We start from the raw sequence: 25,434 nt of genomic DNA, 5'->3' as shown, positions 1-25,434 counted from the left end.
ACATTCGGCCAGTAATTATTGTGCTTCTTCTAGGGGCTGGCTTCATAGAGAACATTGAAAATACAAACCTAATAAGAAGGAGCTTGCTCTAGAGAAGCTAAATGTTTATATATATATATATAGGTTAAAATATAAAAAATTGAAAAGTCTAACATTGCTGTGTTATGAAAGTCATTTTTTTTCTTGTGACAAAAAGACTTGACTTATTAGATAAGGATCCATGTGGGGGGTGAAGGGAAATAAGTTCTGATATGATGGATGGGATCATATTCTGAGAGCGTTTACATGTCAGATAGTTGACTTGGTAGTAAAAAATGACGAGACGTATATTGGCTTTGGAGAACCATAATGAAATCATTATTCAAACAAGATTGCTCTAGTGTCTTTATAGGACATTCAAAATGGAAACAGTAAGAGATGCCAATTAAGAAACTCTTGCAGTAATTCAGGTGCAAGGCCATGAGATATTAACTCGAGAGGTAGTGGTATAAACAGAGGAGAAGGAATGAATGTGAATAATTTTCAAAGAAATATTTATAGGTTTTCATAACTCTTTGACCTGATAAAAAGAAGGAAGAAATAATCATTGTGACTCTGTATTTATAATCTGTGAGGCATGAAATCAATCAGACCCAGCAATGGATCCAATCTGTGTTTGTCAATGTCTAAAGCAGAAAAGGTCAATCCAGTAGGGTTCTCTGAGATTAAATGCAAACCTTTAAAGAGAAAAAAAAATGGTTTTGGGGAAACATAGGTAAAAAACTGGCATCGACTCTGTGGTAGGTAACATTTGCAAGAAATGGAGTAGGCAACAGTCTGTGAAAAAAAAAAAAAAAAGATGAATCCCTAGGGCTTGGGGAAGAAAGACTATGAGGGCCAAGTACCCAATGCTTGCAGAAATAGACTTGAGATTTAATCACACAAGATCCTAAGAGAATTTCTCAACAACCAACAGGCAGATGGAGATAATAGTTTTAGGCAGATGGGCTTTACATCTGATATACCACAAGGCTGTCACCTGGCCCTGAATTCCTAGAGAATATGATTTGACTGATATTATTACCTTGATATGTCTATCAAGCTTACATTTCTGGAACTGCATTATATGCCTTTGTAAAGTACCCAATGTTTTTAAATACAAATCTTTGAATTTCATAATGAAAAAACATACATCTGACCACTGGTAAATGTATTAGGATTCAAAGATAAATAAAGTATGATTCCTACCTTTAAAAAAATAAAATCTAGTTTTACTTATATATGCTTATTGATTCAGAATCAAATGAACTGCTATATTTGAAAATCCGGTCTTGGGGAATAAATTCCTAAATATTGAAAATTGGCTAAAAATTATTTTTAAATGAACACACTCATTTTAAATTAGGTTAATATTTGTAGTTCAGTGATAGTGATTTAAATATAAATGAGGCTCCATTTTCTTACTTTTTAGACAAAATATAACTACTTCACAGTTCAAGTCTAGGCTTAAAGAAAAATGTGGCAGATGCTTTATGCCCTCTAGTGGCTACAAAGTATATCTTTATATCTTGCCTTAAATTTGTTTCAGTGGTTTTTGTCAAGAATGCATTTCACCTGTATGTCAGATATACTAATTTTACTAACATCGCACTAAAATATTCCATTAATTCCTACTTTGTCTTAACTGCAATAGTTCAAAGTAAAACTATAACCTCTCAGTGGGCTCAATCCCACAACCCTAAGATCATGACCTGAGCTAAAACCAAGAGTTGGATGCTTAACCAACTGAGCCACCCAGGTGCCCTTGCTTTCTAGAAATTTTAAACACAGATTTGTATTAATTAAAATATTACATTATATCCTTTTTCTTGTTTTTAGGTTTAAGTAAATGGCACAATATGATGTATAAATTACATTTTGTTGAGTTAAAAAAGACATTTTTGGTATTTGAGTATGTTGATACATGAGGCTCTATTTCATTTATTTTAATTAGTTCAGTATTTCACTATTTGGATATACCACAATGTATTGTTCCATTCTTTTACTAATGAACACTTGGGTTATTTTAAGTTTTTCACTTTTGCAAATAATATTGCAATTAATATTTCATAAATATTGAGTATGTGTCTCCTGTGAGATTTCCTCAGAGTATACTAAGAAGTGCAATTATTAGTCAGGAGACAGTCCCTAAGGTGAGGTCCAAAGATTTTCCTCTTTCTGATGTTCACACATTTGTGTAACCCACTTCCGTTGACTGAGCAGCTCCCATGATTTACTTCTAACCAATAGGATACGGCAAAGATAGCGACCTAGCTCTTACTTGATTAAGTTATGTTATATGACTATATCACAACAGACTGGAGCCAATATCCTACCTACAGGTATGATTAAATCAGCACTTATGTTAGCGAAGCCCATATGGCAAGAAACAGCAGATGGATTCCAGGACCTGAGGACTGCTTTTAGCCAATAACCAGAAAAAATCAGGATCTTTAGCTATGCAGTCAGAAGGAAATTGGTTTAGCCAACAACTTGAACTTGGAAGCTATAGTAGGCAAAATAATGACCCCAAAGATGCTCACATCCTAATCCTTAGACCCTGTGAATGTATTACCTTACATGGAAAAAGAACTTTCCAGATGTGATCAAGGTTAAAGATTTTGTGATGGAAAGAACATCCTGTATTATCCAGGTAGATCCAATCTAATGATAAGAGATTTTAAGAGCAGATAACTTTTCTTAACTTCTTTTTTTTAGTAGTTAGAGGAAGAAGGGTCAGAGAGATACCAGATTGCTAGCTTGGAAGATGGAGAGAGAATCATGAGCCAAGGAATATAGGAAGTCTTCAGGAGCTGAAAAGGTAAACCAAAGTTTATAGTTGATATAGTGGTCTGCTAAACTTTCCATTTTATTAACTGTAGTAAATATCTTTATCCTGAGTAAAGATCCTAATATCCCTGTGTTGGTGGTAATAATAGACTACTTGTAGTTGTAATGTGCCTAGTGTTCCTATTTCCATCCATCTTTCTTTTCTTTTAAATAGACTATTTAAAACAACCAATAGGCTATACGTGTATATTTTTAAGAGGTATGCCTGCTGTGTATAATAGCAATTTAATAAGGATTTGTAAACATTACATTATTTAAAATCCTAAATGTTTATGCTTTTCCATTTTTAAAATATATTTACAATTGAAACCTCTTGACACATAACTTTTGAAAATTGTTGAAAAGGTTAAAAGCTAGTTTGCAGTATCTCTATTCATATGTCCAGGTTCAGCATGACACTGATATTGGGCCAAAGTAGGGAGTAAATATACTAGCTAGTAACTTATAATGTGTTTTTGAAGTCTAAAACCTACCTAGAGGTACTCTGTACCAGAATGTCTGCTTTCTTTTATTGAAAATATATAAATTAATGGTTTATATCTATTTTACCAGTTTAAAACCAGTCTACTTTAGCTCCCTTACCAAAGGAATATAAAAGAGCCATCCAGTGAACTTATATTTTGGCTCTGCTGAGTCATGACTTCCCACACTTTTCTTGATGCTTGATCCAAAGATGAAGCACATCCTGCATCTGAGAAATTGTGCCTAGAAATATCCTTGTCTCTTATAGTTGTCTATACTTTTATCCTTTTACGTTTATTAAAGCTTTATGTGAGTGTATGTTGGTTCATCACCTCCTCAGGAGTTTCCCGGGTGAAATAGAAAACTGGTCCCTCATTCTTGGAGGGCAGAGAGCAACTGAAGAAAGAGGTAGGCCATTCCAGGTTGGTAGGTGGTATGTTTAGTGAGCAAAGAGAATTCACAATCAGTGCATGTCTTGGGCAGCAGCAAGGTAAATAGATCTTTGCACCTTTCCACTTCTTAAAAGTTTATATAGGATCCTCAACTGGGTTCAACACACTGGACTATATACTGTCCAGATGATCTCAGCACCACATCACCATCTCAAAGCTTTTATGTCTTTGGGGCAACATCTGGGAGTGGGTAAGGTAAGCAGAAACCACATTCCATGGGTAGGGAAGGTTGTGAGGAGTCTCTGATTGCCAAGGTGCACCTTATAAGTCAACTGGCAGCAGTGTCTTTCTGAATACCTCCCCCAACAGTATATGCTGTGGTTTCATGAGTTCTTTCAGTTATCTGATCTTGTGTAATTTGCTGCCATTAGTGCTCCAAACAGGATGCTTGCTGTGGCCCTTGCCTCTACAATTAAATGATGGATAAGACTTAATAATAGTGAAAGGGAATATAGGGAAGGGAGAAGAAATGTGTGGGAAATATCAGAAAGGGAGACAGAACGTAAAGACTGCTAACTCTGGGAAACGAACTAGGGGTGGTGGAAGGGGAGAAGGGCGGGGGGTGGGAGTGAATGGGTGACGGGCACTGGGGGTTATTCTGTATGTTAGTAAATTGAACACCAATAAAAAATAAATTAAAAAAAAAAGACTTAGTTTGTAAGAAAGAAAGATGAGGAAATGGGATGTGAAGGACCTTTGATGCCAGGCTACCTCCCCCAGGCTAGCCTTCAATTCAGTGGTATTGTGACCATTGACAGCAGGATAAACATATCAACTTGGAAGTGGGCAGATCTGGAGCTGAAGCAAATACCTAAGCGGATGAAAAAAGAAATTCAGACAGGAGGGAAGTCAGTCAAGAATTCTGTGCCTTGGCTGCTGTTAGCTGCTTTGGCAAAAATGAGAGTAACTAAGAAAAAACACAAGGCTTCTGGTCTGCCAAGTTATCACCATTGATTCTGTCTGTAACAGGAAGAGACATGATGAAATCAGGGAGTAGTACAAATACTTCTTTTGATCAGAAGGTTACCCAGTCTAACTGATAATCACTAAAAAGATTATCCAGGCTTTGGATGAGGTAAGGGGGAAAGTGGGGATCAAGAGATGCCCCAAATGTGGAGTATTCAAAGAGTTCAGTCTACTTTCTGCAGAAATGTGGATATCCTAATCTGTTGAGCCAGTGGAAGGCAGGGTTATGTGAGAGGAGGAATAGTCCAACTCTGCATTTATACTAAACTGAACAATCCTGAGGGTGCTGAAATGTTAAAAGTGCAAACACCTTCAGATTGATTACATAAGGACAAAATATGCTCCAATTTTAAAATGGCTTTTCACTCAAGAAACAATTTTTATGTGATAAATGGTGCTCGAATGTTTGGGATGCTTGTGTGACCCTCCTGTTGGGAAATAAAGGCATATGAGAAAAGCTGTCACAGCACTACTGGCTCAACTCCTAAAAGGTTAAGTGATGGGAAGTGTATTAGAAATATTCAGGGGAAGGGCAGCCCCAGTGGTGCAGCGGTTTAGTGCCACCTGTGATCTTGGAGACCTGGGATAGAGTCCCACGTTGGGCTTCCTGCATGGAGCCTGCTTCTCCCTCCTCCTGTGTCTCTGCGCCTCTCTCTCTCTCTCTCTCTCTCTCTCTCTCTGAATAAAATAAAAATAAATTTGAGTGAATAAAATAAAATGAATAAAATAAAAAAAATTCAAGGGAAAAGGATTATTAGGGTTAAAAGGATTTTAAAAACACTCAGGACAATTAAACAGGTTGGTATAATTGGTTAAAAAAATCATGAAAAAAGAAGAGGGAGATGGAATAACTACTAAAATTTTAATTTTAATAGATTGCTGGAGAGATTATCTGGCTCATCTGTACCACAACTCCAAAAGTTACAAAATGATTTGTTCAATTTATCTTAGCCATAGTAAATTTTTTAAAAATCTCGTGATAGAAAAAAATAAGGATCCTCATAAACAACACTGACTAAAACAATGTGGGTTAAAGAAAATATATCAAATTGGTCCCAGGATGGAAAGGGTGGCGCCATTGATAGCAGGGAATCCAAGACCTTTTGCCTTGTTGTGTGTGAAATATCATGAGTGCGATGAAGAAATTTTATTGGAATTGTTCTACAGTGGCTCATAGTTTGCTATCATACCTAAACCTGCTATAAAAAGCAAAAAGGCAACATAATTAAGTTTCAAGATTGTGATAAATTGTCAATGACATAAAATTGAAAATACAACTTGAAGTAGAAATTTATGAACAAAGGTTACTCAAGGTTGTATACCAACTCTACCAGAATGTATTATTGGAATGTATGTGACATCTTGAATGGGAGGGATGGGAAGCTCTTCCCTTTCTCAAACAATTGGAGGAAGGGATATAAAAATCTACTCTATATACTATTTTAATTGTTATGCTAAATGGAAATTCTTAGAAAGACCTAACCCACTCAAGTGATTAACAGAAAACAATAGAGCATACCTGGGGGTCATTAATAAATTCCTGATTTGGTTAAGGATGTTAGATACAAGTATAATAACACCCACAAAATATCCTATTTACTAATCCAGTATGGCTTGTAAGAAAAGTTGAATCTCAGAAGTTAATTGTAGACTACGAAGGACTGAAAAAAATGCTTCTTCCAACAGCATCAGCCATGCCTAATAGTGTAACACTTCATATTTCCAATAAGCTAGGAAGGATTAGTATTCTGTGACTGATTTATCTAAGTTTCTTTTTTAACTTCAATTATGGAAGAAAGTCAAAATCATTGTGTATTCCTATTGATGGGAATTGTAAATTGGTGTGGCCATTGTAAAAAACAGAATGGATGTTATTTTAAAAAAAAGCTAAAAATGGAAATACCTTATGAACAACTAGTAGTTCCACTACTAGGTATTTACCTAAAGAAAATATAAATACTAATTTGATATATCCACTCCTAGGTTTATTGCAGCATTACTTATAATAGCCAAAGTATAGAAGAAATCCAAGTGTCCATCAATAGATGAATGGATAAGAAGATGGGGTGTATATATGGTGGAATATTACTCAGCCCTATTAAAGAATGAGATCTTGCCATTTGCAGCAACATGGGTAGACCTAGAAGGTATTATGCTAAATGAAATAAATGAAAAACAAATGCGATATGATTTCACTTATATGTGGAACAAAACAAATGAATAAACAAACAGCAGACACAGACTCATAAATATAGAAAACAAATGGGTGGTTGTTATTGGGAGAGGGTTCAGGGGGTTGGCAAAAAGGGACAAAGGAGAGTGGAAGGTACAGGCTTCTAGTTATGAAATGAAGAAGTCTCAGGGTAAAAGGTAAAGCATAGAGAATATAGTCAATGGTATTTTAATAGCATTGTATGATAATAGATGGCAGCTATATTTATGGTGAGTGTAGCATACACTTATTGAATCACTATATTGTACACCTGAAACTAATGTAATGTAACATTGTGTGTCAATTATACTTCAATTTTAAAAAATCATTGTCTATTCATGTTGGGCAGAATCCAATACAGATTTACTGAGCCTCCATAGGGTTATTTAAATTCTGCTTAGTACCATAACTGGTTCAATTTGATCCAATTGAAATGTGCTGGTATACATTTTATTGATGATAGAATGCTGATCTCCATCTGAAGTGGAGATGTTAAAGCGATTAAAAGTGCTGATTAATCATGTCAATCACTACCAGAGACCAGCTAGCTGTAGCCAGCTAAAAATGTAGGTTCAAGAATACGTGGTAACATTCGTAAGAATTACTTGGGCCACAGACATTAGCAACATTCCTCAAACAACCAAAAATAAGCTACTGTTTTCTGCCAGCTCAAAAATTGAAACTAAAATTAATTTGTTTTGTTTCATAAAATTAGCCCCTACTCACAAAGTTACCAGAAAAAAAAAGAAAAGAAAAGAAAAACTGAATTTGAATGGGGCTCTGAACAACGGCAGCCTACCATGGAGTGTCAAAAAGCCATGACCTAATGGATCCTTCTGGAGTCATACAACCTCAATGATGATCAAATAATCAAAGTGTCAGCAACTTCAACCATACTTGCTGAGGCCTTGGCCAAAAGCTTGTTGCTGCCTCCCAGTGGTACCCACTGAGATTTTGGACTTGAAATTTTCCTAATGCAATTCCCAGCTCTAGTCTCTGACAAACAATTGTTCACCTGTTATTGTGCTTTAGTTAAACCTGCTTCTATTACAGAAAGATGTAAAATTATTTTGAGATCTGAAATACACATTATGGCATGCAGCATGTAAAAACAACATTCTAACAGGAAAAGAAATCCAACAGATACTCATCAAATGGAAATGGACCACTGAATACATAAATGTGGCTTCCATGCCTTTGGGTTATTAGATCCCCTGAGCAGAGTTACCTAACCCTGTAGCTGAAGGGCCTTACACCCTATGATAATTTTTTTTAAAGATTCTATTTATTTATTCATGAGACACACACACAGAGAGAGAGAGAGAGAGAGGCAGAGACATAGGCAGAGGGAGAAGCAGGCTCCATAAGGGAGCCCTATGTGGGACTCAATCCTGGGACTCCGGGATCACATCCTGGGCTGAAGGCAGGCGCTCAACCACTGAGCCACCCAGGTGTCCCCCTATGATCATTTCTCAAGGAAGCCAAACAAGCATCATGGTTTACAGACAGTAGTTCCAAGCTAGAAGGACAACATTCAGTCTGGAAAGCATTATGACAGTTAATTGGTTCTACACTAAATAAAGAAGGTAAAGATAAGTCTGCTCAATGGGTAGAATTAAAAGTGTGTTCCTTATGGTATCGGAGGAACTAGGTCATAAAAATAAGGATATGATAATGGATTTTTATAGATTTTTGGATAAAAGCCAATGAACTAGAAGTATGATTCGGAAGATGAGCCTTATAGACTGGACCATAAGAGGTACCTTAGCATAGGGTGCTGCACAGTAGAAGATCTTAAGAAGGAGGAAAGTCCAGGGGTGCCTGGGTGGCTCAGTCGGTTAAGCTTCTGGTCTTAATTTCAGCTCAGGTGATGATCTCAGATGGAGTTGCTCGGGGCTCCACACTCAGCAGGCAGTTGACTTCTCTCTCTCCTTCTGCCTCTCTTTATGCTTGCTTATGCACTCACATGCTGCATGCTTTCTCTCTCTCTCTATCTCTCTGTCTCAAATATATCTTAAAAAAAAAAAAAAGAGGAAAGTCCAAATGGAGTAGGTTGAAGCCCATCAACAAACAAACAAAAACAAGTTTATAAACAAACACACAAATAAAGACAGCCAGAACCAGAAATTGCATAACCACATTTGGTCTTTGGATGGCTTCTTCATTACAGTAGATGAGCAGCCATGAAGAATTTGAGCAATGCAATGATGGGCAGCAAAATAATGTATCCTACTGTCTCCTGTCTGATGAGAAAGTATCCTGAGAGCTGCACTGGGAAGTCTCAGACCTCTTTAATGTTTGTCTATGCTTTGTTTCTCCTGCTATATCATATTATTTAGCTTTATTTTAAGCTTAATGTGTATAACCCCTGAAATCTTGAGATCCTGCCATCTGGATCAGTATAATTAATGTAATCATATCAAATTTAAAACACTCTTAAACAATATTTCTGTTTTTTAAGGATCATGATTATCCAATCTTGTTATAGTTGAGTCTTCTAAATCTTATTTATGGTAGACTTTCCTTCATGTGTTTATTTATTATTGACTTTCATATGTGTGCTAATCATTGGTGAGGCTTTGTGTGGGGTAATCCTGTAGAGCTAGGGTTGGGGGTACACAGAATAAAACTCTAGAATAGTTTTGTGTTTGCTTTTGTAAGGTGCCCCAGGGATTCCACCTCCAGAGGCTGACTTCTTTTCTTTCTTTTAAGATTTTATTTATTTATTAGAGAGAGAGAGAGAGAGGGAGAGAGAGAGAGAGAGCACCCACAAGCAGGGGGAGCAGCAGGCAGAGGAAGAGGGATTAGCAAGCTCCCTGCTGAACAGAGAGCCAGACACAGGGCTTGATCTAGGATCCTGGGATTGATGCTGGGATCATGATCTGAGAAGAAGGCAGAAGCTTACCAACTGAGCCACACAGGCACTCCCAGATATTGATTTCTTATATTAACTTTAGCAATTTCCAGATCTCAGGACCTTCGCAAATTTTATTTATTTTTTCATGTGTTGGATATTGCTTTATTTTTTTAAGTTTTTATTTAAATTCCAGTTAGTTCATATACAGTGTAATATTAGTTTCAGGTGTACAATGTACTGATTCAGCACCCACACACAATACCTGGTGCTCATCAAGAGTGTACTCCTTAATACCTATCACCTATTTAACCCTCCCCACCCAACACACTTATCTCCCCTCTGGTATCCATCAGTTTGTTCCTTATAGTTAAAAGTCTGTTTCTTGACCTTTGAAAATTTTAATATAATATGCTTAACATGATAGACTATAAAATATAGCAGGAGTGAAGTCAGCAAAAATTGAACAGCACGAACTCCAGGGGCCTGTCCCTGACTATAAACACTGAAAAACTGGCAAATCTGTCAGACTCAACCTTATAAGGAATTCTGGAAGATAGTCAAAGGTTTAAAGCAAACAAGCGAATGTTTAACTAGGAGACAAGCCACTGAAACATGGTAGGAGAGGTTTTGGGCATTTTAACTTACCTTTGTTCTACTCTACTCTCCAGGATGTTAGCAGTCTTGAAAATCGCAGCCTATGTTCCTGGTGTGAGGACCTGGTTCCAAAAGGAGCAGAGTGGACCTTGTTCCCTAGGAATTGTGTTTGTCTCTTTTTAATCTGTCTGTAGGCTCCCTGGAGGACTGATGCAAGGATCTAAACTTCATTTCACCTAACTCAGAACTGTCAAAGTGCAGAGAAGTGCCTTCTGCATGTTCATCAGAAACACAAATGAAAGGCAAATGAACTTGTTCTGCCTGGGGAATAAAATAACAGTTGTAGAAAACAATAGACATGCTTAAAGTCTGGATAGAAAAGCTGGAGAGTGTGACATTTTGGTGCATAAGGATTTTAAAAGCATCTGTATACACTGGAAAATCTAGAAGGCCACGTACATACACAGGGCAGTATGTGTGCTCAGAAAACACTGGACAAGAGCATATGCTTTCACGTCTGGCAGATCATTATGGTCAGTGCAAACAAGAAGAATCAAATGGAGAATTAAAAGAGTTTCTACCATCTTTCCCCCAAGGGCACTGATTTTGACAGTCATCCATGTTTGAGAGCATCTTTTATGAAAGTCTAGTAGTCCAAAGGAGAACTTCTAGCATATTTTGGTGGGGGGTGGGAATCACAGATGAAATGCAATGAGGAGGCTAGGAGGAACAGTTCCACATTACCAGCATTATTCCTTCTGTAGGTGGTGCAGCTCAGTGCCAAGAGAAACATTCTCATTTAGAAAAATAAGAGCATGTGAGTGAACACCTGGCTTCTCAGATGTATTGAACACAGGACAGAGACCCATTTCTTTCTCACTCCACCCAGAATACTGAGGTGTGCTGATGACTGGGAGGTAGGAACAATAGGAATCATACCAAGTATCTTTGCTGAGCACAGTAGTATGAAATAATAATCAATGGCTGGAAGAAAACTGGAAAATTCACAAAACATGGAAATTAACATACTACTGAAAAACCAGTGAGTCAAAGAAGTAAAAAAGAAAGATTGAAAAGTATCTTGAAGCAAATAAAAATGGAAACAACATATCAAGACTTATGGGATGCATCAGAAGCAATTTTAAGAGGATAGGTTTGAGTGCTAAGCACCTACATTAAGAGAAAAGATCTCATATGGAAATTAACAAACCTTCAGCTAGACTGACAAATAATAAAGACACAAAATCATAAATGAAAGAACAGACATTACAACTGATATCACAGAAATGTAAAGGATCATAAATACTGAATTCTGAATATAGAATACTATGAACAATTATATGCCAAAATAAATAACCTAGAAGAAATGGATAAATTCCTACAAATACACAATCTAACAGGACTTAATGATGAAGAAATAGAAAATCTGGACAGAACTATAATGAGTACGGTAATTTATTTAATCAGTAATTCAGAACTTCCAACAAAGAAAGGTCAGGAAAAGATAGTTTCAGTGGTGAATTCTACCAAACATTTAAAGAATTAATACCAATCCTTCTCAAAGTCTTCCAAAAAATTGAGAAAGAGGAAACACTCCCAAATTAATTTTGGAAGGACAGCATTACCCTGGTGCCAAAATTAGATAAGGGTACTACAAGAAAAGAAAACTATAGGCCTATATCCCTGATGAATACAGATGCAAAAATTCTCAACAAAATACTAGCAAACCCAATTCAACAGCGCATTAAAAGGATCATACACCAAGATGAAGTGGGATGGATATATGTGTGGAATGCAAGGATGATTGAACATATGGGAATCAATAAGTGCAGTAATCACTTTAATAAAATGAAGAATAAAAATCATATGGAGATATCAATAGATGCAGAAAAGGCATGTGACAAATTTCAACATCCTTTCATGATAAAAACTATCAACAAATTGGTTTTAGATGGAATATAACTCACCATAGTATGACATATGACAAGCCCATGGCTAAAATCATATTCATCAGTGAAAGGTTGCAAGCTTTCCCTCTATAATAAGGAACATAACAAGGGTGCCCCATTTCACCACTCCTATTGATCATAGTACTAAGCGCTCAACAGGGAGCCTGCTTCTCCCTCTCCCTCTTCCTCTGCTCCATCTCTCTCACTCACACACACTCTCTCTCAAATAAATAAATAAATAAAACCTTTAAGAAAAAAGAAATTTAAGGAAATGGTTAGAAGTAAATTTAACCAAGGAAGTGAAAGATCTGTACAGTGAAAACTATAAGATATTGGAAAGAAATTGGAGGAGACACAAGTAAGTGGTAAAGTATCTCATGTTTGTAGATAAGAAAAATTAATATTGCTAAAGTTTTCTTCCTATCCAAAGCCATCTATCTACATATTCATTGTAATGCCTATTACAATTTCAGTGGCATGTTTCACAGAGATAGGAATGAAATTCTAAAATATTTGTGGAATTATAAAAGACCAAATAGCTAAAAATATCTAGAAAAAAAATGCTGGAGACCTCATACTTTCTGATTTCAAACTTTATTACAAAGCTATAGTAATTAAAACAGTATAGTATTGGCATAAAAACAGACCATAGACAAACAACAGAATCAAGAGCCCAAACACAATCTCCTATTATAAATAACCAACTCATATTTGATAAGGGAGCCAAGAATACTCAATGGGAAAAGCATAATTTCTTCAATAAATGGTGTTGGGAAAACTGGATATTCATATGCAAGGGAATGAAATTGGACCCCTAATTTACATCACTCACAAAAGTAATTTGAAATGGGTTAGACTTAAATGTAAAATCTGAAACTATAAAACTCCTAAAAGAAAGCAAGGAAAAAAGTTCTTTGACATTGTTCTTGACAATTTTTTGGATATGATACCAAAAGCACAGGCAACAAAAGTAAAAATTAACTAGTAGAACTACATCAAAATAAGACCTTCTGCACAGTAAAAAAAAAAAAAAAAAAAAAGAATCAACAAAATTAAAAGGCAACCTACAGAAAGAGAGGAAATATTTGTCAACTACACATCTGATAAGGGATTAATATCCAAAATATATAATAAACTCACAATTCAATGATTAAAAAAAAAGAACCGATTAAAAAATTAGCAAAGAATCTGAATAGACCTTTTCTAAAGAAGACATGCAAATGACCAATAGGTGAAAAGGTGTTCAATATTTCTAGTTATCAGAAAAGTGCAAATCAAAACCATGATGAGCCAGCTTCTTGTACTCATAATAGTAACTATTATCAAAAAATACAAGAAAATAAGTGTTGGCAGGCATGTTGAAAAGAGGGAACCCTTGTGCACTGTTGGAGGAAATTTAAATTGGAACTACTACAGAAACCAGCTTGAAGATTCTTCAAAAAAATAAATATGGAACTACTATGTGATCTAGCAACCCCACTTTTGGGTATGTATCCAAAGGAAATGAAATTACAATCTTGAAGGGATATCTGCACCCCATGTTCATTACAGCAGTATCCACAATAGCCAAGATATGGAAATGACATGTGTCAATCAATGGATGAATGCATAAGGAAAATGTGAAAAAATATATATATATTTCAGGTATGAAAGAGAAAATTATTTGTAACAATATGGATGGACTCTGAGGGCATTATGCTAAGTGAAATTAATCAGAGAAAGACAAATATTATGTGATCTCATTTATATTTAGAATCTAAAGCCAAATTCATAGAAACAGAGAGCAGAATAGTGTTGTCAAGTGCTATCGGGTGGATAAGTGGAGAGATGTTGCTCAAAGGGTACAAACTACCGCTTATAAGTTGAATACATTTTGAGGATCTAGTCTAATGTGTACAACATGTGACTATAGTTAACAATACCATATATTTTTAAAATATTTTATTTATTCATGAGAGACAGAGAGAGAGAGAGAGAGAGAGAGAGGCAAAGACACAGGCAGAGGGAGAAGCAGGCTCCATGCAGGGAGCCCAACATGGGACTCGATCCTGGGGCTCCAGAATCATGCCCTGGGCCGAAGGCAGCACTAAACCGCTGAGCCACCCAGGCTTCCCAACAATACCGTATTTTATACTTGAAAATTGCTAACAGACTACATCTTAAATGTTCTCACCACAAAACACATATGTGGACACACACATCCACAACACAGACAACATTGTTAGTATGTCAGGCAGTGGATGTAACTAATTTTATTGTGGTAATCATTCTGCAATATATGTATGTGTTTCAAATCATTATGTGGTACACAAACTTGCACAATGTTATATGGCAATTCTATCTTGGTAAACCTGGGTGGGGGGAAGAAACTAAGGCAGAGTTGTAAATTAATTGGCCATATGCTAAAGGAATGTTTTGCCAAAAAGGATTTTTAAATTTCTCTTGCTTCATTTTTTTTTTTTTTTAGTTTTTCACTCAAGGCATTTATGGAAATATTTGTCAAACCAATAGCTAACACTAAGCTAAAAGAAAAGAGACTTCAGAAACCACACATGATTAAAAAAAATAACAATCTTTCCCAAAAAAGTTTAGAAAAGTTGCTAAACAGTTACAGCTCCACACAAAGCATAAACAAAAAATTCTGTAATGATGTAGAATCTGATTTCCAGTGTTTCCATACTATACCATTCAAAATGTCCAGTTTTGGGGGCACCTGGGTGGCTCAGTTGGTTGAGCATCTGACCCTTAGCTTTGGCTCAGGGCATGATCTCAGGGTCCTGGGATGGAGCACTGCATCAGGCTCCTCATTCAAGTGCAGAGTCTACTTGTCCCTCTCCCTTTGCCCCTCCCCCTGCTTACTCTCTTTCTCAAATAAATAGATAAATCTTCAACATGTCCAGTTTTCAACAATACATTATGAGCTATTCCAAAAAATGAGAAACTGTGACCCATTCACGGGAAATAAAAAGGCGGAGGGAGATTAACAGAAACTGCTCCTGATGTAACATAAGCATTGGACTTAACAAGACAGAGACTTTAAATCAATTATCTTACATATGCCTGAACAGATTAAGGAAACCATGGACAGAGAGCTAAAGGAAAGCAGGAGAACAATATCTCAGCAAATGGAGAGTATCAATAAGGAGAGAGAAATTACAATAAGGAACCAAAAAGAAATTTTGGAGCTGAAAAGCATAATAACTGAAATGGAACATTCACTGTAGGAGTTCAAAAGCAAATATGAGCAAGCCACAGAAAGAAATAGTACATTTAAAGTTAGGTCAATTAATTTGTCTATTTGAAGTATCAGAAAAAAATTGAACAGAGCCTCAGACATTGTAGACACCATCAAATACACAAACATACACATGATAGGAGTTCAGAAGAAAATGAGAGAGAATGAGACAAAAGTATTTGAAGAAATAATGTCCAGAATCTTTCCAAGGTTGATGAAAATTATGAATCTAAACATCCAAGAAGCTCAATGAATTCCAAATTGGATAAGCTAATGGACATTCATGTATAGACACATTATAATCAAACTATCAAATGATAAAGACAGAATTTTTAAAGCCTCAGAAGCAAATCATAACATAAAAGGAAATCTATACAAGATTAACATTTCACTCTTTTATCAGAAACTATGGAGGCCAGAAGGCAGTGGGGTGATATCTATCAGACACTGAAAGAAAAGAAAAGAGAAAAGGAAAGAAAAGAGTAAAAAAGAAAAACTGTGAGCCAGGAATTTTATATCTGGCATACTATCCTGGAAAATGTAAGAAGATTTAAAACATTCCCAGAGAAACAATAGTTGAGGGAAACCATTGCTAATAGTCGTCCCCTGTACACATGCTAGTGAGTCCTTCAGGGTGAAATAAAAGGATGCTGGAAAATAACTTGAAGCCATATGAAGGAATAAAGAATACAGGTAAAGATAACAATATATAAATATAAAAACCAGTATTATTGTATTTTTGGTTTGTAACTTCTCTTTTTGTTTCTTTATAATTTAGAAGACAAATGCAAAAAACAATAATTATAAATCTATTGTTAATAGGCACATACAATGTTGTAATTTGTGAAAATAACACTATAAAAGGAAAGGAATGGAGATATATATAGCAGCAGAGATTTTTGCAAACTATTGAAGCTAAGTTGGTATAATCTCAAACTAGGTTGTTACAAGTTTAAGATGTTAATTATACTTTCAAAGGTAACCACTAAAAAAAAAAAAAGGAGGTAACAACTAAGAATATAATATCAAATATTCACAAAAAGAACTGAGAAGGGAATCATAATGGTATGTGACAGGAAGAAATAAAATTAAGGCATAAATGGAGGAATACAGAACAACAACAAAAAGATACATAGAAAATAAATAGCAAAATGCAGAAGTAGGTTCTTGCTTATGTTATTAACTTAAAAAGTGAATGAATAAAATTTTTAATTAAAGGATAGAAATTAGAGGAATGGATAAGAGACTCCCTTAAGAGTCAAAGAAACTAATAGATTGAAAGAAAAAGATGGAAAAATATATTCCATGCAAACCATAAAAAGGACTGAAGTGGCTATGCTAATATTAGAACAAATAAGCTTTTATGGAAAACATTGTTGCAAGAGGCAATGAACGATATTATATATTGATAAAAGGATCAATCTATCAAAAATACATAATTGTATACATATATGTACTTAGTAATAAGGCCTTAAATATATGAAACAAAACTTGGCAAAATTAAAAGAATAGACAGTTCTTAAATAACAGTTGAAGATTTAATACCCCATTTTCAGTAATGAATAGAACAATTAGAAGATCAGTCAAGAAATACAGGACTTGAACACCACCAAAAATTAATTTGATCTGACAGTCATGCACAGAACACTCCACCCAACAACAGCAAATACACATTCTTCTTAGGTGCACGTGGAACAGCCTTAGCGTAGACTGTATGCTAAGCCACAAAACAAGTCTCATTACATTTAAAAAGACTGAAATCACCCAAAATATCTTCTCTAAACACAATGGAATTAAACTAGAAATCAATCACAGAAGAAAAATTGAGAAATTTATGGATGTGTAGAAACTAAACAGCAGACTTTTAACCAGTGGATTAAAGAAGATCATAAATTAGGTAAATTAGGAGATATTTAGAGGTGAATAAAAGTGAAAACCCAATATACTGGAACTTACGAGATTCAGCAAAAGGAGTGCTCTGAGGTTATTTTATAGCTATATCTGCTTATGTTAAAAAAAATGCTAAATCAAGAACCTAGGTTAAACTGTAAATAACAAGAAAAAGAAGAGCAAGCCAAACTCAAAGTTAGCAGAAGAAAGGAAATAATAAAAATTAAAGTGGAGATAAAAGAAGTAGAATATAGAAAAACAATAGAACAAAAGTTGGTTTCTTGAAAAAAATAAACAAAATTGACAAATTTTTAACCAGACCAGAAAGAGGAAGAACTGACATCAGAAATAATAGTGGAGGCATCAGTAATACAAGAAAGTGGTCACTTAGGACCACATACTGCGTTTTTCCATATATGTGAAAAGTCCAGAATAGCAAATCTATCGAGACAGAAAATAGATGAACAGTTACCTAGGGCTGGGAGTAATGGGGGTTGGAAAGTGATGGGTAAGAGGTATCATTTCCTTCTGAAGTGATGAAAGTCTTCTAAAATAGATTGTGGTGATGGATGCACACATCTGAATATTATAAAAGCCATTGAATCATACACTTCATATAGGTGAAATGTATGGTATATAAATTATATCTTAATAAAACTGTTAAACATTTCTGAACTAAAATGTGTTAAGAAGAATTTTACACTTTCCATTGGAATTTGGAGATGAAATGGAGATAATTATATAGAACTGAGCAAATGAGGAAATAATAAAGAGATCTTTGTTACTTTCAGGGACAACACAATTTTGTACAAGAAAGGATATGCTATAGAGTAAATATGACTTAGCTATAAATTGTGCTTTAAGAGTAATTATAATGGGAGGGGAAATCTAGGATGTGGTGTAGTGGAGGAGGAAATGGGAGAGAGTGAAATCTCTTTCTTTGATTATGGGAATTTAATTAATAATGTCTAAAATAGGGCAGCCCGGGTGGCTCAGTGGTTTAGCGCCTCCTTCGGTCCAGAGACTCATTTGGGAGTCCCAGGATCGAATCCCACGTTGGGCTCCCTGTGTGGAGCCTGCTTCTCCCTCTGCCTGTGTCTTTGCCTCTCTCTCTCTATGTCTTTCATGAATAAATACATAATAAATCTTTTTTAAAAATAATGTCTAAAATAGAAAAAAATTGAGATGTAAGATTATATGTACGTTGCTTAGATCTATAAATGTAAATGCTATCAATCTGGAAAAGTGAAATGCCTCTGTAGAGAGGAAATTAGAGGAGGCAGATAGGGACTCCTGTTTTTCATAAAAAGTCTTAGAATTATATTTTGAATATGTGCACATTTAATTTTGATTAAAAAATAAATTTAAAGAATGCTCTAATATGTATATTTAATATATACCTACACAAAATATGTTTTAATGAATAGCAATATATATGTGTATATATGTATATATGTATGTATGTGTATATATGTATATATACACACACACACACACACCTACATATGTATATATCATCATAGGTAAGGAGCCATTTCCTTGATCTTCATTTCTTTTATTTTTTTTTTATGTAAATAGACGAAATCTATCTCTAAGTAAAAGAAAATTAGGCCCCAGTAATTTAACTCAGCCTCTGGCATCATAGCTAGCACTGTAAAATATAAAGTAGGCAAAGAAAGAATGAGAAAATAACAAGGAGACTATTTTAGATGGTTATTGATCAAGAAAGCAAAAAATAAAATTTGTATGACTTTATGCTAATTTGGGAAATGGCATGCTGGGGATAATTGCAGTAAATTGCCCTATGCTGACACCTAATGTTCACAGAGAACTGTAAGAAAAGTTTGAGTGTGGACCTCGGCAGAAAGTCAAGTTAGATCATCCAGCTGTGTGGGTGTTCTTACTCAGAAGTTCCTTAAAAAAAAAAAAAAATAGGTCACATACTCAGCTAATACACAGAAGTCATAGCAGTGAAACACTAAGAATGGCGCTTGCTTAATAAGTCTATTTGTAAAAGTAACTTTTCCACAAATCAATAATACAAAATATGGGAAAATGTAAAAATTAATCATTCTACTTAGTTTCACTGAGTGCACAATCAACAATTGGTACAGTAGAGATAAATGTGGCAATTAAAACACTTTACGGATAGATTTAGAGTTAGATACAGATATATCTTCCTTACAATATATTAGTAGATTATTTCCACAGGGAATGGGAATGTATACACACGGCCTTCCAAGTTGGCTCTGAGACAATGCTAAAAAGCAATACCAAGAGCATTAAGCTTCCATTCAAAAATTTATCCCCATAGAAAGCCTTTGCACATATTGTCTTTTGTTCAATATATAGCCTAGTCAAGATTTATTTATCTTGAAGTGGAAGGCTTGATTTTTTTTTTATTCTCTGCAAATAGAGTGACATTTATCAGCACATAAAAAGCTGATTAAGGTTAATATATGACTAGGCATTAAAGGAGATAAAAAGGAAGTGTAAACCCTTCCCTTCGGGCTTAAGATATTTAGATGTCTCAGCTCTTGATTGGCACATCAGACAGAGTACTGCTGGACTCTTACTAAAAAGACATTGTCATCAGTCCTTCTCTCATTTCCATGACAATAATATTAGAGGTAGAAAAATTTGAAAAACCTTCAAATGCCAGTTCTGTTCAGTTTGTGTTTCAACATCTGCCTCACTTTTTCCAATGAGGTTGCAAATACTACTCTCTGTAGTAGACTCAGCTGAAATTTAATCAGGTAGAAGCATTAGAAAAATGTGTTGAATATTCAGATGGGATTAGGAATATATGATATTTTGTCTGTAAGTAAAGACTTAAAGGGAACTCATTACATTGTATTTATCTTCAGGGGCCTTCTAAAATACAGTTGTTGGTAATAGATCATCATTGCAATGTTAAAAGAATTTGTTATTTATCAGGAGCAAATCTGTGAATTGGGCAACATTATTACATTTATCGACTTACATCATATAAAAAGAGATATCATGTGTTAAAGACTAACACTTGAGTACAGAATTACCTAAAATATGTCAACCTCTAAAAGCTTTGGACATATTTAACATTTGGGGCAAGTGAATCTCTGCTATAAATGCTACTATTTGAAAAGGCAGCACTCTAAGAGTATAAGACTGTTGGCTTTTAAATATACAGTTCTTCAAAGAAGAAATATTTTGGAAATAAGGAAAGTTTGTACTTTTAGCAGCAACTTGCAGAGTGTTGTTTTTTCCTCTTGAACTGGGAATGGCAAGGTTGACTGAGCGCTGGAGGAAAAACCTAAGAAAGCCCTGTCTCTCATAACCAAACTTTTTCTGAGTTTTCAGATCTTACTTTGCCTAGTTCAATATTTCTCTATCCATCAAAGAATAGCTTTGAATAACTTGATTTATTAGCATTGTGGAAGATTATTCTTTTCCTTTTCCCCCTTTTTAATTTACACTAAGAATAGTAAAGGAAATCGCTATTTAATTCCTTTTAAAAGAAATGTCATTATTTCTTTTCAAAATATTTTATATAGTTTATGACTCAACCATAAATCATCATGTCCAATGAACAGAGGAGCACTATTATGGAGGATCAGGAATAGTTGCAGATCCCAAAATTACAAAAAAATACTTTATATATGAAGTCTGTGTTACCATGATCATAGATAAGTGGGTGTCACTGATTTTCACTTCTTCAGCATCTGAAAAACTCCTACTCTAAACCCATTCAAGGAAAATATTCTTTGAGAAGCTGATTTTCTTCTTGCAGTTAATTGTTCCCTGGTCTATGATTATTTCATAGTACTCTGTAGACTACTTTGTACTATTTATGTCTAATTTATTTTAACTCCTGTCTAGACTGTAAGCTCCTTCATATTACTGTCCCTGTCTTACTCTTGTGTGTGTTCTTAACACTCATTAATTGATTCCTTCACTCATCATCGTTTGTTGAGTATTTATTATGTGTCAGGAACTGTGTTAGGCACCAAGGTGAAAATAGTGTAGGGCAGCCTGGGTGGCTCAGCAGTTTAGTGCCACCTTTGGCCCAGGGCATGATCCTGGAGACCCGGGATCGAGTCCCATGTCAGGCTCCCTGCATGGGGCCTGCATCTTCCTCTCCCTCTGCCTGTGTCTCTGCCCCTCTCTCTCTCTCTCTCTCTGTGTCTCTCATGAATAAATAAATAAAATCTTGAAAAAAAAAAAAACATAGTAGCTGCCTTCTTTCCAAAGTTTCAGTCTAGTGGAGAAGACAAACATAACATTTATTTGTCTGGTTCTTAATAACTGTTAAGATGCTATGATAGACATAAACAGAGAAATAGAAAGCTAGTAAAAGGGTTAAAGCCTAAGCTGACATCTATAACATGAGAATAAGTTATCTAATCAAAACAATGGCAGGGGTGAGATGGAGAGAAGCTTTAGGAACTGAAAAAGTGCAAGGAAACCCTATATGGTGAGAGGGAATGTAGCCAGCAGAAGGGGCTGTTCCCAGAGTAATTAGAACAAAACCAGGGGTTTGGGGCTGAGGAGAAGCTGAAAAGGAAAGTAAAGCCAACAAGCCATCTATGGATGTGGTTGGTCATATTAATGATCTTGTAACTCTACTCTTAGAGCAATAATAAATCAATGAGGGGACTAAATGAGGTGATGTTTTAGTAAGATATGCCTTCACTCTAGATTTTACATATTTTGATGGTCGCAGTATGGAAACCAAATTGAAGTAGAGTAAGAAAGGATGGTAGAAGCCAATAAATAGAGGTCTCAGCACAGTACTTACGTGATCCATGGATTGTTACCTCATCCTCAAATACATCTGAGTGGTTTACTGTCAAAAATGTTGATAACCAAATGAGAAAAACCTCAGTGGAGACCAAAAAGATTTCATTTAGGATTTTTTTTTTTAATTCCAGCCTATAAGTGATACTCTGAGATTCTGGAAGTCAAGAGAATTTGAAAAGTGATAATGGTTGTTAAAAAGATTATTTAGAGACCATTTAAAATTAATTCCCTTAATAGATGGGTAGATATGCACTGTTTTTCCATCTTTTAAAAGGCCTTCTATGTATCCATTTGTTTTATATATAGTGAGGCTGAACTACAATGGAACAGCAGCAAGACCATACACAGTATAGACCCACAGCCTGAAACAACCAGCTGAGGAAACAAATCCATTATGTACAGTAAACAGCCCTTCAGGAATTCAGCCTGCTATCTATAAATCAAACTTGTAAGAGGTCAGACTTGGATCTCAAGTAACAATCCAAGAGCCAAATAGTAACAATCAAACCAAAAAGACTAGACTTGATTAGTAACTGCAAGGTTTTATAATTTTTGTCTGACTTTCTACCAAGCAGAGAAAGCACATTTGTACCCCCCAAGAAATCACATAAAATGACCCACTTCTGGTTAGCTCATCTTCATCTTCTCTCTGCTAACAGCTTTCACTCAGGGTAAAAGGCTTCCCTTCTATTCCTCTGCCTGCCTTTGAATCTGCCAAACCCAGAAGTGATGATGGCTGAATTCCTTGCTCTAACTCTGAATAACGTTTTTGCTTCTGCTTATTTGATTGGTCTTCATTTATTTCTACAATAGACTTTCTGTAGTAGAGAGTTCTGTTGTGGAGCTAAGTATCCATTTGCTACTTCCAGCTGTATACCCACTTAATCAGGATCTAAGATTTTAAATGAAGAGCTACTATGTTTTTGAGTTAATATGTGTGTGAGTATGCATGTGTGAGACAGAGAAAGAAAGAAACAGAAAGGTAGTAATAAACAAAAAGAGAGTGAGCAGGGTATTTAGGAGTAGAAGGTTGGTTATATTCATTCATTCAACTCCACAATTATGGAGCACATGGAGCAAATATTGAGCATCCACAATTATGTCAGGCACCATGTAAGGCCTTTTTGATAACAAAGAGGACAAGCCAAAGATCCTTGTCCTTGTGGAACTTATATTGTAAGAAAGAAAAAGACATTAAACAAGTAAATTAATGTATATAGTAAATAGGTAAATTGTATAGCATTTTAGAAGATAGTAAGTACTAATTTAAAAAGGCAAGGCAAAGAGGTTGTCAGAGGACTGGGTGGAGAGTAAATTAAATAGGTGGTCAGGGAAGGCCACATTATGAAGATAATAGTTGAGCAGAAACTTGAGGAAGAGGATGAATAGTGAAATAAGTAAATTTATTTGAGGGGAAATCTTTTTTGGGACTGAAAAGAGCTAAATCAAGGGCCTAAAGATGGAAAGATGCTGGCTCTGTTCAAATAATAGCAAAGAGGTGACCATGGCTGGAGTTGAGTTAGTGAAGGAGAAGAAAGGAGGTAAAGTCAAGAGGTGGTGGGTTCATATGCAGGAGAGGGATATTAGGCCATCATATGAATGTTGGCTTTTTATCTGAGTGAAGTAAGGAGTTGCTACAAAGTTCTGAGCAGATGAATGACAAGACAGATTTTAAACAGATCCTCTGCAGTTGCATTGAGAATAGACGAGAGGGAGAAAACATGGCCTTAGACTGAAGTTTTGTGTTTAAGTAATATTGTGTTTAATCATATAAATATTTGCGTAGCAACTCAAAGTACAACTAGAGATTTCTGGAAGCTCCACTTATAGAGGTGTTAGGGACCTGGAACTCATTGTTTTCTCTTCCTCTTCACCTTTTTTATTTTCTTAAAAGAGATTTATTTATTTATTTATGAGAAAGAACACAAATAGCAGGAAGATGCAGAGGGAGAGGAAGAGGGACAAGCAGACTCTCTGCTGAGCAGGGAGCTCAATGTGGGGCTCAGTTCCAGGACCCTGAGATCATCACTTGAGCCAAAGGCAGGTGTTTAACCAACCGAGCCATCCGGGCACCCCAATAACAGCTAATTTTTAAGAGGAGAAAACTAGAACTGAAATAAATGTAATTTAAATTTTAATATTAATATTGACCTTGCTCCCTCAGAATTTTCCCATAGCCTATGTCAGAAAATCCCTGTAGTTTGATGTTAAAGTGATGCATAAAAGTAAGATATTGGACTGATGCCAAAAGAAAAATACATGCAGAGAAATCTTTCATAGTCCATAAACAAAACAAAGCCAGAAAATGTGTAGTTCAGAAGAATTGATCAATCTGTTTTCTGACCAGTCATTTGAAGACAAATTTGAGATGGAGGAATGTAAAATGTCTTACATTTTGGCATCAAGATGCCATTCTGCCTCTTTATATTTTCATTGAAGAGAAAAATGTAGGAATCCCAAAAGAATGCATGTCCAGTTAACCTGGCTATGGCCCATTGGCAAGGCATTCCTTTCCAACCATAACTATTTTCTGATGATTGAGAGATATTCCAAGAGTATAACTCCTTTAGATATTCAAATTAAATGAACAAAGAACTGTCTTCACTACTTTTTCTGAAGCCAATTATCAATATACTTGTAGAATGTAAGATTGCCATTTTTTGTTTTTTCACATCTGCACATTTAGCAGCACTGATATTATTTACTTAAATTTCAAATAATCATGAATTTCAACTAAAAACTGTATAAAAATAGATGTTATAAATAACCCTCTACCCATTAAACTTATGCAATATACAAGTGAAAACATGAAATTAAACTCCAAGGGACCAAGAATAGCCTGTGGTAAAAAAATTTTTTTTAAGATTTTATTTATTTATTCATAGAGACACAGCTAGAGAGAGAGAGAGAGAGGCAGAGACACAGGCAGAGGGAGGAGCAGGCTCCATGCAGGGAGCCTGATGTGGGACTCGATCCCGGGTCTCCAGGATCACGCCCTGGGCTGCAGGCGGCGCTAAACCGCTGCACCACCAGGGCTGCCCTAGCCTGTGGTAAAATTATTGTTTAAAATAATTTAATAATTTAATTTTAAAATAATTTAATTTTAAAATAATTTAATTTTAGAATTTGCAAATCTTTTTTCCTTTCCATCTTTAAGAACTTTTATTGGA

General features: G+C 35.4%; 1 long non-coding RNA gene across 1 annotated transcript in view; it reads right to left on the bottom strand.

The window, feature by feature from the left end:
• The window catches only part of LOC140620245 (uncharacterized), a 73,326-nt gene that overhangs the window by 5,703 nt on the left and 42,189 nt on the right, over positions 1 to 25,434 (bottom strand). Inside the window, exons 3-4 of the long non-coding RNA XR_012020035.1 lie at positions 8,724 to 8,973; positions 5,313 to 5,412 (exon numbers count right to left, since the gene is read on the bottom strand). This is a non-coding gene — a long non-coding RNA (uncharacterized lncRNA). The remainder of the gene's footprint in view (positions 1 to 5,312; positions 5,413 to 8,723; positions 8,974 to 25,434) is intronic.

Source organism: Canis lupus, chromosome 28 (genome assembly GCF_048164855.1).
Source record: "Canis lupus baileyi chromosome 28, mCanLup2.hap1, whole genome shotgun sequence".
In the NCBI taxonomy this organism is placed as follows: domain Eukaryota; kingdom Metazoa; phylum Chordata; class Mammalia; order Carnivora; family Canidae; genus Canis; species Canis lupus.
Note: the sequence above shows the minus strand (reverse complement) of the source record. Positions and strands in the feature narration are given on the sequence as shown.